A 16,991-nucleotide genomic window follows, 5' to 3' on the forward strand; every position below is an offset into this window, starting at 1 on the left:
GTGGGTTAAGCCTCTGCCTTCGGCTCAGGTCATGATCTCGGGGTCCTGGGATCGAGCCCCACATCGGGCTCTCTGCTCAGTGGGGAGCCTGCTTCCCCCTCTCTCTCTGCCTGTCTCTCTGACTACTTGTGATCTCTCTCTCTCTCTCTCTCTCTGTGTCTCTCTCTCTGCAGCAGATAAATAAAATCTTAAAAAAAAAATAAAACAAAGCTTCAAACACATATACATAATTTAAACTTTTGAAAGAAACTTAGGAGTGTTTGCTAATTATAACTGAAACTTATAAGAAATGAAATACCACACAATAATATAATAAAAGTTTTTAAACAACTTAACAATGATTTATATAAGATAACATGTAAGTTCCAGTGCTTGAGTAAATGGGCTCCAAACAGATGAGATTATTGTGACCCTAGAAATAATAAAGCCATCAAACAGATACTAATGCTAAATTCATAAAAAAACAATTAGAAATGGGGCACCTGGGTGGCTCAGTGGGTTAAGCCTCTGCCTTCAGCTCAGGTCATGATCTCAGGGTCCTGGAATCGAGCCCCACATTGGGCTCTCTGCTCCCCCCCTCTCTCTGCCTACTTGTGATCTCTCTCTCTCTATCAAATAAATAAAATCTTTAAAAAAAATTAGAAAAGAGTACAAAGTTTAAAATATATAGATGAAACTTAATCTGAGAAAATTAAAATAAGTCTTTAATGTACACAGTAAAGTTTTGTATTATTTGTAACAATCCAACTGAAAACAAACTTTTATATTTTTACTAAACTTGACAAGTTAAAAAGTGAGGTAAACTGTTGACCTTAATCTCTGAGCTCTATGCTGCCATTTTCTTGAATAAAAGAGAAGCCAAGGAAGACTTGGCAAAAACATTTAAAACATTTTGGAGGCTTATCGTTGGTGAACAGATGCTTGTCTGTGCTACTACTTTCTCCCTGTGACTTAGTGAATAATGACCTAATGATAACTCATTTTACGGTATCTCTTTATCTATTACAGGTTGCATTCCAGTGAATATGTAATTTGAGCCTCACAATAATTTATGGATTACATGGGGACAGTATTGTTACCCATAAAGAAATTGCAGTTTAAATGTTTGATCTGCCCATGGTAACAAAGCTGATACGTTTTGAGATTCGTACCACTTGTAGATCAAGAGTTTTGCAATGTGATGGGCATGTAGATGAACGGAGCCAGGCTTATTGTTGGGAGAACTGTGTTTGTACCTTTTTAAAATTCAGAGACGAGCTATGAATAGCCTAGCTGATGCTTTCTGGGATCTCTACATAAAGGTTCCACACAGTGGAAAGACTCACAATACAAACTAAAGGAAAAGAAAAAAACATAAAACAACCGATGAATGAGAGGTTAGAAATAGACGTGGAGGCATAATATTCTGTAGGAACAAAGAAATAGAAAAAGAAAGCAGAATGAGCGCAGGTTATAGACTTGTACATGGTAATAAGCAATACAATTTAATAAAACCATAAATAAAAACAGCAAGACCTGTGGATGCAATTATCTGTGTCTTGGAACTCTAGAACATTACCTATTCCAATAAAATAGAGCTCTCTTTATTTTAATTGAATGAACCTGCCTAGTTGGAAACATTTCTCTGACAGTTATTTTGTTGAAGTCTCAATATTTTTGAGTTAACTAAAAGATGTGCCCTAGGAAGAAGAAACAATGAGACAGGGACAGGAGGGAATTAGGAAAGTGGTGATCAGGATGGAGGCCAAATAAAATTTACTGTCTGAGTATATTAACAAGTATTGGGTTGAGGGGGAACTATGTATGTACATAATTTTTATTTTTATATATTTGAATTCATTTTAGAAAGGAATGTAATTATGACAAATTCTGCCTGTTTGATTACTCTGGATGGACAGAGATTCAATCTGAAAGCTGCCTGCCTATCTCCTTATATTTCTTTTATATATTCCTTTCTGGAGGTCTTAGGGCAACAGTTCAATTGACAGATCTGATCTTATCTCCAACCTTCAGTCAAGAACTAAATACAATTCAGTAAGTTTAAAGTCATAGCTAAATTAAATAAGTAGTTAAATTATTTAAATTTAAATTTAAAAATTTAAAGTGATAGCTAAATTAAATAAGAGTGCATTAGGAAGGAAGTGTTCGTCATATAGGAAGACCTCTATGAGGAGCAATGAGGGAGAGAACTGACACAGTAGTCCCCCTTTACCCACAATTTCACTTTCAGCAGATTCAGTGAGGGTCAGCTGGTCATCAGCAGCAGATGATCCTTCCTAACATATTGTCACTCTGCGCCACAATGCTTATGTCTGTCACCTCCCTTCATCTCATCACCATCATCATAAGAAAAGGGCAAGTACAATGCAGTTAAGATATTTTGAGAAAGATGACAGTCACATAATTATTATTACTTGGTTGTTATATTTGCCATATTCTACATATTGTTACATTCTAGTTTGTATATTATTATAATTGTTCTATTTTATTTTTACTTACTATTGTTAATATCTTGTCTAATTTATAAAATATACTTTATCATGGGTATGTATGTATAGGGAAAAAAACATAGTATGTATAGGGTGGGATACAGTCTGCACTTTAAGGCATCCATGGGGGAGGGGGTCTTTAAACGTATCCCCCATGGATCAAGGGAGACTCCTGTACTACAGATGTCTCAGGTTCAGTGGAAACGAACTACAGCAAAGAGACACTGGGTCCCATTGAGCTGGAAAGTATTATTCAGCTATTGTTAGAATATGTGAGCTAAGATAACCCAGTAATTTATGACCTTATTAAAACTCTATGCCATCATATTTTTAATAAGTAGTTAGGTAAAATCTAAACAACTTTTGGAGGACTTTTCACTACAGTTTTTAAAAAGGAAGGTGGAAGATACATGTTTAATCTTGGTAGCATTTCTGCTACTTACTAGTTATGTAGCATTTAGAGATTCCTTTAAATTCTGTGGCCGTGCTTCCACCTCTGTATAATAAGGTTATATTAGAACCATAAGATGTATTCACTTCTTTCTGGCTGTTAAAAGTACAACAATCAGCGATTGCAGTTAGATCTGTATTGGAGAAGTGAAAATACACTTCACTGTTTAGAAAAAAATCACATATTGACAGAATATTTTCTGAAAAACATGTGAATCCATTGATGATTTAAGAAAATTCTAATAGATTCTTTCTCTGGTTATGTGCTGGTATTTAAAATATAATGTTCTCAAGTGACTATATTTGCTGAGTAACAGCATGCTTCATTAAATTATTTATCCATTTAACCAATACTTATGGAGCAACGTCTATGTTCCAAGTGCTGTGCTATGCCTTGGGCATGTAACAATGCTTCTTGCTGCCTGGAACATAGAGTCTACTTCAAGAATTGGAGAGTGAGCAAGAAAAAAAATACAAAAGTGCAGTTACACGTGGTGAAAATAAATAGAACAACAACGAGCTCTGGGAGTAATGGTGAATCTACTTTAGATTTGGAGAAGAAGGAGGGCCTATCTGGAAATGAGAATAGGCTTTCCAGCAGCCTAACTGCAGGAGTGAGACAAGGCCTGAGAGGAGGTGAGAAAGAACTTGTTATGTTTGAGGAAGTGAAAGGATATTGTGGAGTAAGTGTGCTGAAGAGGAAGGCAGCCTAAGAGAAGAATAAGAAGCAGATGAACAGGCTGTGTAATGTCAAGTTTTGAAGTTCCTAAGGGGTTTTAGGCTACTACTTAAGGACCACTGAAGGTGATTACAGGCTTTTTTTTTTTTTTTAATTTTATTTTTTATAAACATAAATTTTTATCTCCAGGGGTACAAGTCTGTGAATCGCCAGGTTTACACACTTCACAGTACTCACCATAGCACATACCCCCCCAGTGTCCATAACCCCACCCCTCCTCACCCAACCACCCTCCCCCCAGCAACCCTCAGTTTGTTTTGTGAGATTAAGAGTCACTTATGGTTTGTCTCCCTCCCAATCCCATCTTGTTTCATTTACTCTTCTCCTACCCCCTTAACCCCCCCATGTTGCATCTCCTCTCCCTCATATCAGGGAGATCATATGATAGTTGTCTTTCTCCGATTGACTTATTTCGCTAAGCATGATACCCTCTAGTTCCATCCACGTCGTCGCAAATGGCAAGATTTCGTTTCTTTTGATGGCTGCATAGTATTCCATTGTGTATATATACCACTTCTTCTTTATCCATTCGTCTGTTGATGGACATCTAGATTCTTTCCATAGTTTGGCTATTGTAGACATTGTTGCTATAAACATTCAGGTGCACGTGCCCCTTCGGATCGCTACGTTTGTATCTTTAGGGTAAATACCCAGCAGTGCAATTGCTGGGTCATAGGGTAGTTCTATTTTCAACATTTTGAGGAACCTCCATGCTGTTTTCCAGGGTGGTTGCACCAGCTTGCATTCCCACCAACAGTGTAGGAGGGTTCCCCTTTCTCCGCATCCTCGCCAGCATCTGTCATTTCCTGACTTGTTCATTTAGCCATTCTGACTGGTGTGAGGTGATATCTCATTGTGGTTTTGATTTGTATTTCCCTGATGCCGAGTGATATGGAGCACTTTTTCATGTGTCTGTTGGCCATCTGGATGTCTTCTTTGCAGAAATGTCTGTTCATGTCTTCTGCCCATTTCTTGATTGGATTATTTGTTCTTTGGGTGTTGAGTTTGCTAAGTTCTTTATAGATTCTGGACACTAGCCCTTTATCTGATATGTCGTTTGCAAGTATCTTCTCTCATTCTTTCAGTTATCTTTTGGTTTTGTTAACTGTTTCCTTTGCTGTGCAAAAGCTTTTGATCTTGATAAAATCCCAATAGTTCATTTTTGCCCTTGCTTCCCTTGCCTTTGGCGATGTTCCTAGGAAGATGTTGCTAAGGCTGAGGTCGAAGAGGTTGCTGCCTGTGTTCTCCTCAAGGATTTTGATGGATTCCTTTCTCACATTGAGGTCCTTCATCCATTTTGAGTCTATTTCCATGTGTGGTATAAGGAAATGATCCAATTTCATTTTTCTGCATGTGGCTGTCCAATTTTCCCAACACCATTTATTGAAGAGGCTGTCTTTTTTCCATTGGACATTCTTTCCTGCTTGGTCAAAGATTAGTTGACCACAGAGTTGAGGGTCTATTTCTGGGCTCTCTATTCTGTTCCATTGATCTATGTGTCTGTTTTTGTGCCAGTACCATGCTGTTTTGATGATGAAAGCTTTGTAATAGAGCTTGAAGTCCGGAATTGTGATGCCACCAACTTTGGCTTTCTTTTTCAATATTCCTTTGGCTATTTGCGGTCTTTTCTGGTTCCATATAAATTTTAGGATTATTTGTTCCATTTCCTTGAAAAAAATGGATGGTACTTTGATAGGAATTGCATTAAATGTGTAGATTGCTTTAGGTAGCATAGACATTTTCACAATATTTATTCTTCCAATCCAGGAGCATGGAACATTTTTCCATGTCTTTGTGTCTTCCTCAATTTCTTTCATGAGTACTTTATAGTTTTCTGTGTATAGATTCTTAGTCTCTTTGGTTAGGTTTATTCCTAGGTATCTTATAGTTTTGGGTGCAATTGTAAATGGGATGGACTCCTTAATTTCTCTTTCTTCTGTCTTGTTGTTGGTGTAGAGAAATGCAACTGATTTCTGTGCGTTGATTTAATATCCTGACACTTTACTGAATTCCTGTACAAGTTCTAGCAGTTTTGGAGTGGAGTCTTTTGGGTTTTCGACATAGAGTGTCATATCATCTGCGAAGAGTGAGAGTTTGACTTCTTCTTTGCCGATTTGGATGCCTTTAATTTCCTTTTGTTGTCTGATTGCTGAGGCTAGGACTTCTAGTACTATGTTAAATAGCAGTGGTGATAACGGACATCCCTACTGTGTTCCTGACCTTAGTGGAAAAGCTTTCAGTTTTTCTCCATTGAGAATGGTATTTGCGGTGGGTTTTTCATAGATGGCTTTGATAATATTGAGGTATGTGCCCTCTATCCCTACACTTTGAAGAGTTTTGATCAGGAAGGGATGCTGTACTTTGTCAAATGCTTTTTCAGCATCTATGGAGAGTATCATATGGTTCTTGTTCTTTCTTTTATTAATGTGTTGTATCACATGGATTGATTTGCGGATGTTGAACCAAACTTGCAGGCCTGGAATAAATCCCACTTGGTCGTGGTGAATAATCCTGTTGATGTACTGTTGAATCCTATTGACTAGTATTTTGGTGAAAATTTTTGCATCTGTGTTCATCAAGGATATTGGTCTGTAGTTCTCTTATTTGATGGGATCCTTGTCTGGTTTGGGGATCAAGGTGATGCTGGCCTCATAAAATGGGTTTGGAAGTTTTCCTTCCATTTCTGTTTTTTGGAACAGTTTCAGGAGAATAGGAATTAGTTCTTCTTTAAATGTTTGGTAGAATTCCCCCGGGAAGCCGTCTGGCCCTGGGCTTTTGTTTGTTTGGAGATTTTTGATGACTGTTTCAATCTCCTTACTGGTTATGGGTCTGTTCAGGCTTTCTATTTCTTCCTGGTTCAGTTGTGGTAGTTTATATGTCTCTAGGAATGCATCCATTTCTTCCAGATTGTCAAATTTGTTGGCATAGAGTTGCTCATAGTATGTTCTTATTGTTGTCTGTATTTCTTTGGTGTTAGTTGTGATCTCTCCTCTTTCATTCATGATTTTATTTATTCGGGTCCTTTCTCTTTTCTTTTTGATAAGTCTGGCCAGGGGTTTATCAATCTTATTAATTCTTTCAAAGAACCAGCTCCTAGTTTCGTTGATTTGTTCTATTGTGGGTTTTTTTTGTTTCTATTTCATTGATTTCTGCTCTGATCTTTATGATTTTTCTTCTCATGCTGGGTTTAGGGTTTCTTTCTTGTTCTTTCTCCAGCTTCTCTAGGTGTAGGGTTAGGTTGTGTACTTGAGACCTTTCTTGTTTCTTGAGAAAGGCTTGGACTGCTATATATTTTCCTCTCAGGACTGCCTTTGTTATGTCCCACAGATTTTGAACCGTTGTGTTTTCATTATCATTTGTTTCCATGAATTTTTTCAATTCTTCTTTAATTTCCTGGTTGGCCCATTCATTCTTTAGAAGGATGCTATTTAGTCTCCATGTATTTGGGTTCTTTCCAAATTTCCTCTTGTGATTGAGTTCTAGCTTCAGAGCATTGTGGTCTGAAAATATGCAGGGAATGATCCCAATCTTTTGATACCGGTTGAGACCTGATTTAAGACCGAGGATGTGATCTATTCTGGAAAATGTTCCATGTGCACTAGAGAAGAATGTGTATTCTGTTGCTTTGGGATGAAATGTTCTGAATATATCTGTGATATCCATCTGGTCCAGTGTGTCATTTAAGGCCTTTATTTCCTTGTTGATCTTTTGCTTGGATGATCTGTCCATTTCAGTGAGGGGAGTGTTAAAGTCCCCTACTATTATTGAATTATTGTTGATGTGTTTCTTTGATTTTGTTATTAATTGGTTTAGATAGTTGGCTGCTCCCACGTTAGGGGCATAGATATTTACAATTGTTAGATCTTCCTGTTGGACAGATCCTTTGAGTATGATATAGTGTCCTTCCTCAACTCTTATTATAGTCTTTGGCTTAAAATCTAATTGATCTGATATAAGGATTAATACTCCTGCTTTCTTCTGATGTCCATTAGCATGGTAAATTCTTTTCCACCCCCTCCCTTTAAATCTGAAGGTGTCTTTGGGTTTAAAATGAGTTTCTTGTAGGCAACATATAGATGGGTTTTGTTTTTTTATCCATTCTGATACCCTGTGTCTTTGATTGGGGCATTTAGCCCCTTAACATTCAGGGTAACTATTGAGAGATATGAATTTAGTGCCATTGTATTGCCTCTAAAGTGACTGTTATTGTATATTGCTTCTGTTCCTTTCTGATCTACTACTTTTAGAGTCTCTCTTTGCTTAGAGGACCCCTTTCAATATTTCCTGTAGAGCTGGTTTGGTGTTTGCAAATTCTTTCAGTTTTTGTTTGTCCTGGAAGCTTTTAATCCCTCCTTCTATTTTCAATGATAGCCTAGCTGGATATAGTATTCTTGGCTGCATGTTTTTCTCGTTTCGTGCTCTGAATATATCATGCCAGCTCTTTCTGGCCTGCCAGGTCTCTGTGGATAAGTCTGCTGCCAATCTAATATTTTTACCATTGTATGTTACAGACTTCTTTTCCTGGGCTGCTTTCAGGATTTTCTCTTTGTCACTAAGACTCGTAAGTTTTACTATTAGGTGATGGGGTGTGGACCTATTCTTATTGATTTTGAGGGGGGTTCTCTGAACCTCCTGGATTTTGATGCTTGTTCCCTTTGCCATATTGGGGAAATTCTCTCCAATAATTCTCTCCAATATACCTTCTGCTCCCCTCTCTCTTTCTTCTTCTTCTGGAATCCCAATTATTCTAATGTTGTTTTGTCTTATGGTGTCACTTATCTCTCGAATTCTCCCCTCATGGTCCAGTAGCTGTTTGTCCCTCTTTTGCTCAGCTTCTTTATTCTCTGTCATTTGGTCTTCTATATCACTAATTCTTTCTTCTGCCCCATTACCCTAGCAGTGAGAGCCTCCATTTTTTATTGCACCACATTAATAGCTTTTTTTATTTCAATTTGGTTAGATTTTAGTTCTTTTACTTCTCCAGAAAGGGCTTTTATATCTCCCGAGAGGGTTTCTCTAATATCTTCCATGCCTTTTTCGAGCCCGGCTAGAACCTTGAGAATCATCATTCTGAACTCTAGATCTGACATATTACCAATGTCTGCATTGATTAGGTCCCTAGCCTTTGGACTGTCTCTTGTTCTTTTTTTGTGGTGAATTTTTCTGCCTTGTCATTTTGTCCAGATAAGAGTATATGAAGGAGCAAGTAAAATACTAAAAGGGTGGCAACAACCCCAGGAAAATATGTGTTAGCCAAATCAGAAGAGATCCCAAATCATAAGGGGGGAGAAAGGGAATAAAAAGGTTCAGAAAGAAAAAAAAAATTAAAAAAAGAAAACCAATAAAGAAAAAATATAAAAAGGAAAAAATATATATATATTAAATAAACTTGTTAAAAAAACGTTAAAAAAGAAAAGGGTAAAGGTTAAAAAAAATTAGCAGAAGAAGAGAAAAAACAATTGAAAAAGAAAAAAAAAATAAATTAACTGCTAGGCTAAAGAATCATGGGGAGAAAGCCATGAGTTCCGTGCTTTGCTTTCTCCTCCTCTGGAATTCCGCTGCTCTCCTTGGTATTAAAACTGCACTCCTTGGTAGGTGAACTTGGTCCTGGCTGGGTTTCTTGTTGATCTTCTGGGAGAGGGAACTGTTTTAGTGATTCTGAAGTGTCTTTGCCCCAGGCGGAGTTGCACCGCCCTTACCAGAGGCCAGGCTGAGTAATCCACTCAGGTTTGCTTTCAGGACTTTTGTTCCCTGAGCGCTTTCCATAGAGTTCCATAGGATGGGAATGAAGATGGTGGCCTCCCGGTCTCCCGCCCGGAGGAGCCGAGAGCCCGGGGCCCCACTCCTCAGTGTGCCCTCAGAGAACAGCGACCAATTACTCCCGTCACCCTGCCTCCAGCTGCGCTCCGAGCTGACCGAGCTTGCGACCAGTTCAAGGTAACCCTGAGCTTAGAGCTCACTCCTCGGCTCCGTCTCTGTAGCCGGCTTCCCCGTTCTAATACCTATAAGCTCTGTGACACTCAGACACCCCTGATCCTTCTGTGACCCTGCGGGACCTGAGGCCACGCTGACCCCGTGTGGGCTTCACCCCAGTTAAGCCTCTGGAGCGATGTCCCTCAGTGGAACAGACTTTTAAAAGTCCTGATTTTGTGCTCCGTTGCTCCGCTGCTTGCCGGGAGCCGGCCCCTCCTCCCGCGGTCTATCTTCCCGTCGCTTTGGATTCACTTCTCCGCCAGTCCTACCTTTCAGAAAGTGGTGGATTTTCTGTTTCTAGAATTGCTGTTCTTCTTCTCTTCGATCTCCCGTTGGATTTGTAGGTGTTTGCAGTCTTTAGATAAGCTATCTAGCTGATCTCCCGTTACCTGAAGTAGTCTCAGCCTGCTACTTCTCCGCCATCTTGACTCCTCCGATTACAGGCTTTGAAGTTGTAAATTTCAAAATTGTTTGAAAAAGTTGTAAATACTTTACAAAGATCGCTGTAAAATTGGTCAAAGATTAGATGGTAGGGAGGTCAACAGCAAAGTTTGGAGACTAGTGTGGAGCAAGGCATCAGAAATAAGAAGTTGGTTGCGATGGGAGAGAACATGGAAGGAAACTTGACTAATATGTAGGAAGTGATCATGCATTTACAATGAAACCAACCTCCCCAGATGTGGATTTAATTTAGTTTTGCATTGGATTTCTTTTGTTTTTATTGGAATTATTTGGTTACTAGCCAAGCATAAAGAAAATAGCATGCAGGAGTATGATTATTATAAATCATGAAATGTAGGGTTGGTGAGGAGAGCCCTGAAGGAGGGAATTGACAGAAAGTAGTGGGATTCATGCAGTCTCAAAATGTTGTAGAATTATATATGACATGGGGAAAAGGCATTCTTTAGCACGTGAAAGGAAAGTATATAAAGTGTGCTCAGATAGTAGAGTATTTCAGTGAGAGATTTTAGAGATGGTGTATCACTCATGCTGTGGGAGTCAGCAATGGTGAATGGCATTAAAAGAAACTAGAAGATTGAGGCATGACTGCATCAGTAGATGAGTGAAGGAACATGGTGCTTACATCATGTATATCAGTCTTTGTAGCTCAGCTGTGTGTCTTATGGATAATTGAGCAATTTATAGAAATGTCTTGTTACTCAACAGGCTTAGAGCTTTTTAAATAACATTGAGGTGTGTTTTATATTAATTTTCTACCAACATCATGTAACTAAAATCTGTCAAAATCAGTATAAATGAGAGTTAATGCACAATGAATCTCAGAATTTTAATAACATCTTTCCAATAACTTTTTAAATTGAACAAGATTTTAGCAAGGTACTAGCCTGTATTTTAAAAAAGAATCATTTGCCTGATTATTTAAGAGAAATAACTTAAAACACTTGAAAATATGGTGAGATGAAATAATGTTTGTGAGAAAAATCAGTCATTCAGATAATTAAGTTCAGAAGGGAATGAAGCCCCATTCCATAATAAAAATATGCTGGTCTATAAATTTGTATGCACAAAAGTTAGTACATTCTAAATTCTTCTGCCCATCAATCACCACCTCTTAAATATAAATAATATATAAAATAATCTTTGACCACATTTTAGAATCTACATACATGCAGACCTTTATGGTTTTAATGTATATGTATGTATATTTATGTGCTATGTTTTATAAGAAGTATATACAGTATAATAGCAATGACTTGGTTATTTAAGGATCATCATCAAAAATGTAAAAAAAAAAACTATGTTTAATGTGAGACTTAGATTTAAGATAGAATTATTTTAAAATCAAGATAGAAAAAAAATTTTTTGAGTGTCTTCATGTGCTAGGTTTCCCGTTATCAAGTAAAACCAGGTATTATTCTCAAGGAATCCAGAGTCTGTTACAGACTTTTTTCCCTTAATTTTTAAAATCTCCTTTACTCACTTGACATTTTTAAATTTACAAGAATATAATACTGAGATGTTTACATTGAATCAATGATCTGCCTTTTCGTTTTAAACCTGGAAGGACCAGTTTTACTTAATATAAAATTTTCTTTAGAATGGTATTTTCTTGTGAAATTAAAAAAATTGTTTTTCAAGTACATTTTCAAACACAGTACTGTAACATTATAAAGATTGTCCACACTAAGTAAAAAGTACACATCAGTCCTCTGAGAAAGCAACACTAGCATCTTTTTAAGAGCAGCAAACTACTATACTAATTTCAGAACAAGAAGAGTGGGGATACTACTTAAAGGTATGAATGTTGTTCCTCATTATCCTTTCCCTATAACCAAACTATCCATCAAGTATCAACCTGTCTCCTATCTCAAACATCTCGGTCTTCCGAGGCAACTCCAGGTCATTCAGAGAGATCTTTGTTCTGAATTCGTAGCTCTTTCTTGACTCACTAAGCATAAAATACCATGGATCATGTCTTATGTTTGTTACTTAACTTCTTATGGCTTACAGTATATTTCTATAATTAGATCCCAGATTTTATAAGGACACATACCATGTATTATAGTTTCCTTATTGATAATTTTTCTTTAGTAAGACTATTTTTTAAGAAATTTAATGTTCACAAGTAAATTAAAGGTAGTTGCAGAGGCTTCCTATATACTCCCTGCTCCCACACATGCATAGTCTCTCCAATTATCAACATTCCCCATCAGAGTGCTATAGTAATTACAACTGAAGTACTTACATTGACATATCAAAATTACTCAAAGTCCATAGTTTACATTTGGATTCAGTCTTGGTTTTTGTACATTCTTTAATTTGGAAAAACATATAATGATATATATTCATCATCATAATTTCATACAGAGTATTTTCACTGCCCTAAAATCCCTTATGCTCTGACTGCTCACCCCTCCCTCCAACCATTAGCAACTAATAATCTTTTTATAGTCTTCATAGTTTTGCCATTTCCAGAAGGTCATATAGTTAGAATCATACAGTAACCTCTTCAAATTAGCTTCTTTCACTTATTAATATGCATTCAAATTTTCTCTTTGTCTTTTTGTGACTTGATTCTTTTTTTTTTTTTTTTTTTTTTTAAGTCCTGAGTAATATTCCATTGTCTGGAGGTAACACACTATCCACTTATCTACTAAAGGATACCTTGGTTGCTTCTAAGTTTTGACAACTATCAGTATAGCTGCTTAAACATCTGAGTGCATTTTTTTTTTCAGACTTAAGTTTTCAATTCTTGTGGGTAAATATCAAGGAGTGCAAATTGTTGGATGGTATGTTAAGGTATACTTAGTTTTGCAAGAAACCACCAAAGTGTCTTCCTCTGATGTGACTGTACAATTCTGCATTCTCACAATAACAAATGAGAGTCCATATTGCTGCATATCCTCATCAGCATTTGGTGATGTCAGTGTTCCAGAATTTGGCCACTCTAATAGGTGTGTAGTGATATCTTATGTCTTAATTTGCAATGCCCCAATGACATTTGATGTGGAGCACCATTTCATATGCTTCTTTGCCTTCCATATGTCTTTTTGCTGGGGTGTCTGTTCAAGTATTTTGCTCATTTTGAAATCAGGTTGGTTGCTTTCTTACTATTGAATTTTAAAACTTCTTTGTATATTTACAAAATGTTTATCATGTGTTTTTTGTAAATTTGTTTTCATAGCCTGAATATGCATTAAAAAATGTCTTTTACACATCAGAAGTTTTTAATTTTAATGAAGTCCAGATTATCAATTATTTCTTTCATGAATTGTGTCTTTGGTGTTATATTTTTAAAGTTTTAGACATATCCAAGGTCTTCTAGGATTTCTCCTCTGGTATCTTCTAGGAGGTGCTTTTGTTTTTGTTTTTCTGCATTTTACATTTTGGTCTGTGATCCATTTAGAGTTAATTTTTATGAAGGATATAAGGTCTGTGTCTAGATTTACTTATTTTTTGTATGTGGATATCCATTTGTCCCAGCACCATTTGTGGAAAAGACCATCTTGACTTTGTTTGTTTGTCAGAGATCAGGCAGGTGTATTTATTGAAGTCTATTTCTGGGCTCTCTGTTCTGTGTCATTAACCCATTTGTCTATTCTTTCACCAATACCACACCATCTTGATTGATGTAGCTTAATAGTAAGTGTTAAAGTCAATTATTGTCAATTCTCTGACTTTGTACTTTTCTTTCAAATTGTGTTGGCAATGTTGGGTCTTTTGCCTCTCCAATAAACTTTAAGATTTGTTTGTTGATATCCATAAAATAACTTCCTAGAATTTTAATTGGAATTATTTGAATTTATAGATCAAGTTGGGAAGAATTGGTATCTTGCCAATATTGAGACTTCATTTCTGTGAACATGAAATAGCTCTTTATTTATTTAGTTGTTTCTTTTTTAATTTCGTTTATTGGAGTTTTGTAGCTTTCCTCATATAGATTTTGTAAATTTTGTTTTGTTATATTGGAATCTAAGTATTTCATTTTGGGAAGTTGATAATATAAGTGGTATTGTGTTTTTAATTTCAAATTCTTCCTCTTCATCACTGGTATGTAGGAAAGCAATGGACTTTTGTGTATTAATACTGTATCCCTTGCATCCTATAATCTTGTTCTAATTGCTTACTAATTCCAGGTGAGTTTTTGTTACTGCATTTTCTGTATAGATGATCATGTTATCTGAAAAAAAAAAATTGCATTTCCTGCATTTTCTGTATAGATGATCATATTATCTGAAAAAAAATATGTTATTTCTGTCTTTCCAATCTGTATACATTTTCCTGTTGTTTCCTTTTGTTGTTGTTGTTGTTTGGGGTTTTGTTTTTTGGTTTGTTTGTTTTTTTTTCTTAATTTTGGTTTTTGCCCTTACTGCATTAGAAAGAACTTCCAGTAGGATGTTGAATGGTTGGGCTGAGGGAGTCAATTTTGTCTTGTACCTGATCTAATGAGGAAGCTTGCATGTCTCATCATGAACTATTATATAAGCTGTAGGTTTTTGTTAGATATTGTTTATGAAATTGAGAAGTTTATCTCTAGTCATAGTTTACTGAGAGTTTTTATTATACATGGATGTTGGATTTTGTCAAATGTTTTTCTCCAATTATTTATATGATCATAAAATTTTTCTTTTTTAGTTGGTTGATGGATTGTGTTAATAGATTCTTGAATATTAAACCAGCCTTGAATACCTGGTATGAATTCTACTTGGTCTTGGTGTTTAAATCCTTTTATACATTTTTGGATTTGACTTGCTAATATTTTGTTAAGGATGTTTGTTTCTCTGTGAATGAAAGATATAGATTTGTAGTTTTCTTGGGATCTGTTTGCCTGGTTTTGGTGTTAGGGTAATTCTGGCCTCATAGAAGGAATTAGGAAATATTCCCTCTGCATATATCTTTAAAAGTGATTGTAGAGAATTGGTATAATTTCTTCTTTAAGCATTTGGTAGAATTCACCAGTGAACACATCTAGACCTGCTGCTTTGTGCTTTAGAAGGTTATTAACTATTGATTAAATTTCTTTAATATATATAGGCAAATTCAAACTATTCCCGTGTGAGTTTGGCAAATTGGAGTTTTTAAAAAATTGACCCATTTATCTAGATTATTCAATTTATGTCTATAAAGTTTGTAATTGCACTCCTTTATTATCCTTTTAATGTCCATGGACTCTACAGTAATGTCCCATCTCTTATTTCTGATGTTAGTAATTATGTCCTCTTTTTTTCTTAGCCTGGTTATATAGAAGCATATTGATTTTATTGATCTTTTCAAAGAAGCTTTTGGTGTTATTCATTTTCTCTATTGATTTCTTATTTTTAATTTCAGTGATTTCTGCTGTAATTGTTTCTTTTTCTCGGTTTAGTTTGTATTTAACTTGTTCTTTTGTTCTTTCTTTCTTTCTTTCTTTCTTCCTTTAGTTTCCTGAGGTGAAAACTTAGATTATCATTTTTAGATTTTTATTATTTTCTAAATATGTGTATTCAATGTTATAAATTTCTCTTTAAGCACAGTTTTCATAGCATCCAATAAACTTTTATGTCTTCATTTTTATTGAAATAAAAATATTTAAAAATTTTATTGAGATTTCCACTTTGATCCATGTGTCATTTAGAAGTATATTGTTTAACCTCCATGTATTTGGGGGATTTTTTCCAGTTACTTTCTGTTCTTGAATTCTGCTTTGATTTCATTGTGGTCTCGGCAGACATTTGCATGATTTCTATTCTTTTCAACTTGTTAAAATGTATCTTATGACCTATAATGTGATCTATCATGGTGAATGTTCCATCTGAGCTTAAAAAGAATGTTAATTCTGCTTTTGTTGGATGAAGTAGTTTATGAATGTCAATGATATCGAGTTAATTTATGGTGTTGTTGGGTTCAACTGTGTTCTTCCTGTCTGTTGGATCTGTCCATTTCTAACAGAGGAGTATTGAAGTCTTCAACTATGATAGTAGATTTATCTAGTTTTCCTTGTAGTTATAACAGATTTTGCCTCACAGAATTTGACCTTCTATTGTGAGGTTCACCAGTGTTAAGAATTATTATGGGGACACCTGGGTGGCTCAGTGGGTTAAAGCCTCTGCCTTCGGCTCAGGTCATGATCCCAGGGTCCTGGGATTGAGCCCCACATCAGGCTCTCTGCTCAGCGGGGAGCCTGCTTCCTCCTCTCTTTGCCTGCCTCTCTGCCTACTTGTGATCTCTGTCTGTCAAATAAATAAATAAAATCTTGAAAAAAAATTATTATGACTTGGGGAATTGAACCCTCTGTCATCATGTAATGCCCTGATATAAAATATTCTTCCTGATATTTTTCCTTGCTTTGTCTGAAATTAATATAACTACTCCTATTTTCTTTTGGTAAGTATAGGTATCACATATTTTTGTCCATTTTCTTTTAATCTATATGCATCTTTATATTTAAAATTGGTTTCTTACGTACAGCATATGACTGGGTATCGTTTTTTGATCACTCTGACATCTTTGTCTTTTAACTTATTTGCTTAGACCATTGACATTCAGAGTAATTCTTGGTATAGCTGGATTAATATCCACCACATGTGGGTTTTGTTGTTGTTCTTGTTGTTGCCCTTGTTCTTTGTCCTCTCTTTGTCTTCCACTCATTTTCTGTGTTGTGGGTTTTTTTTTTAATATTTTATTTATTTATTTGACACAGAGAGAGAGAGAGAGATCACAAGTAGGCAGAGGAGCAGGCAGAGAGTGAGGGGGAAGCAGGCTCCCTGCGGAGCAGAGAGCCCGATGTGGGACTCGATCCCAGGACCCCGAGACCATGACCTGAGCCGAAGGCAGCGGCTTAACCCACTGAGCCACCCAGGCGCCCCTGTGTTGTGGTTTTAATTGAAAACTTTATATTC

The sequence above is a fragment of the Lontra canadensis genome, unplaced genomic scaffold (genome assembly GCF_010015895.1).
Source record: "Lontra canadensis isolate GAN:19392208 unplaced genomic scaffold, GSC_riverotter_1.0 scaffold4, whole genome shotgun sequence".
In the NCBI taxonomy this organism is placed as follows: Eukaryota; Metazoa; Chordata; class Mammalia; order Carnivora; family Mustelidae; genus Lontra; species Lontra canadensis.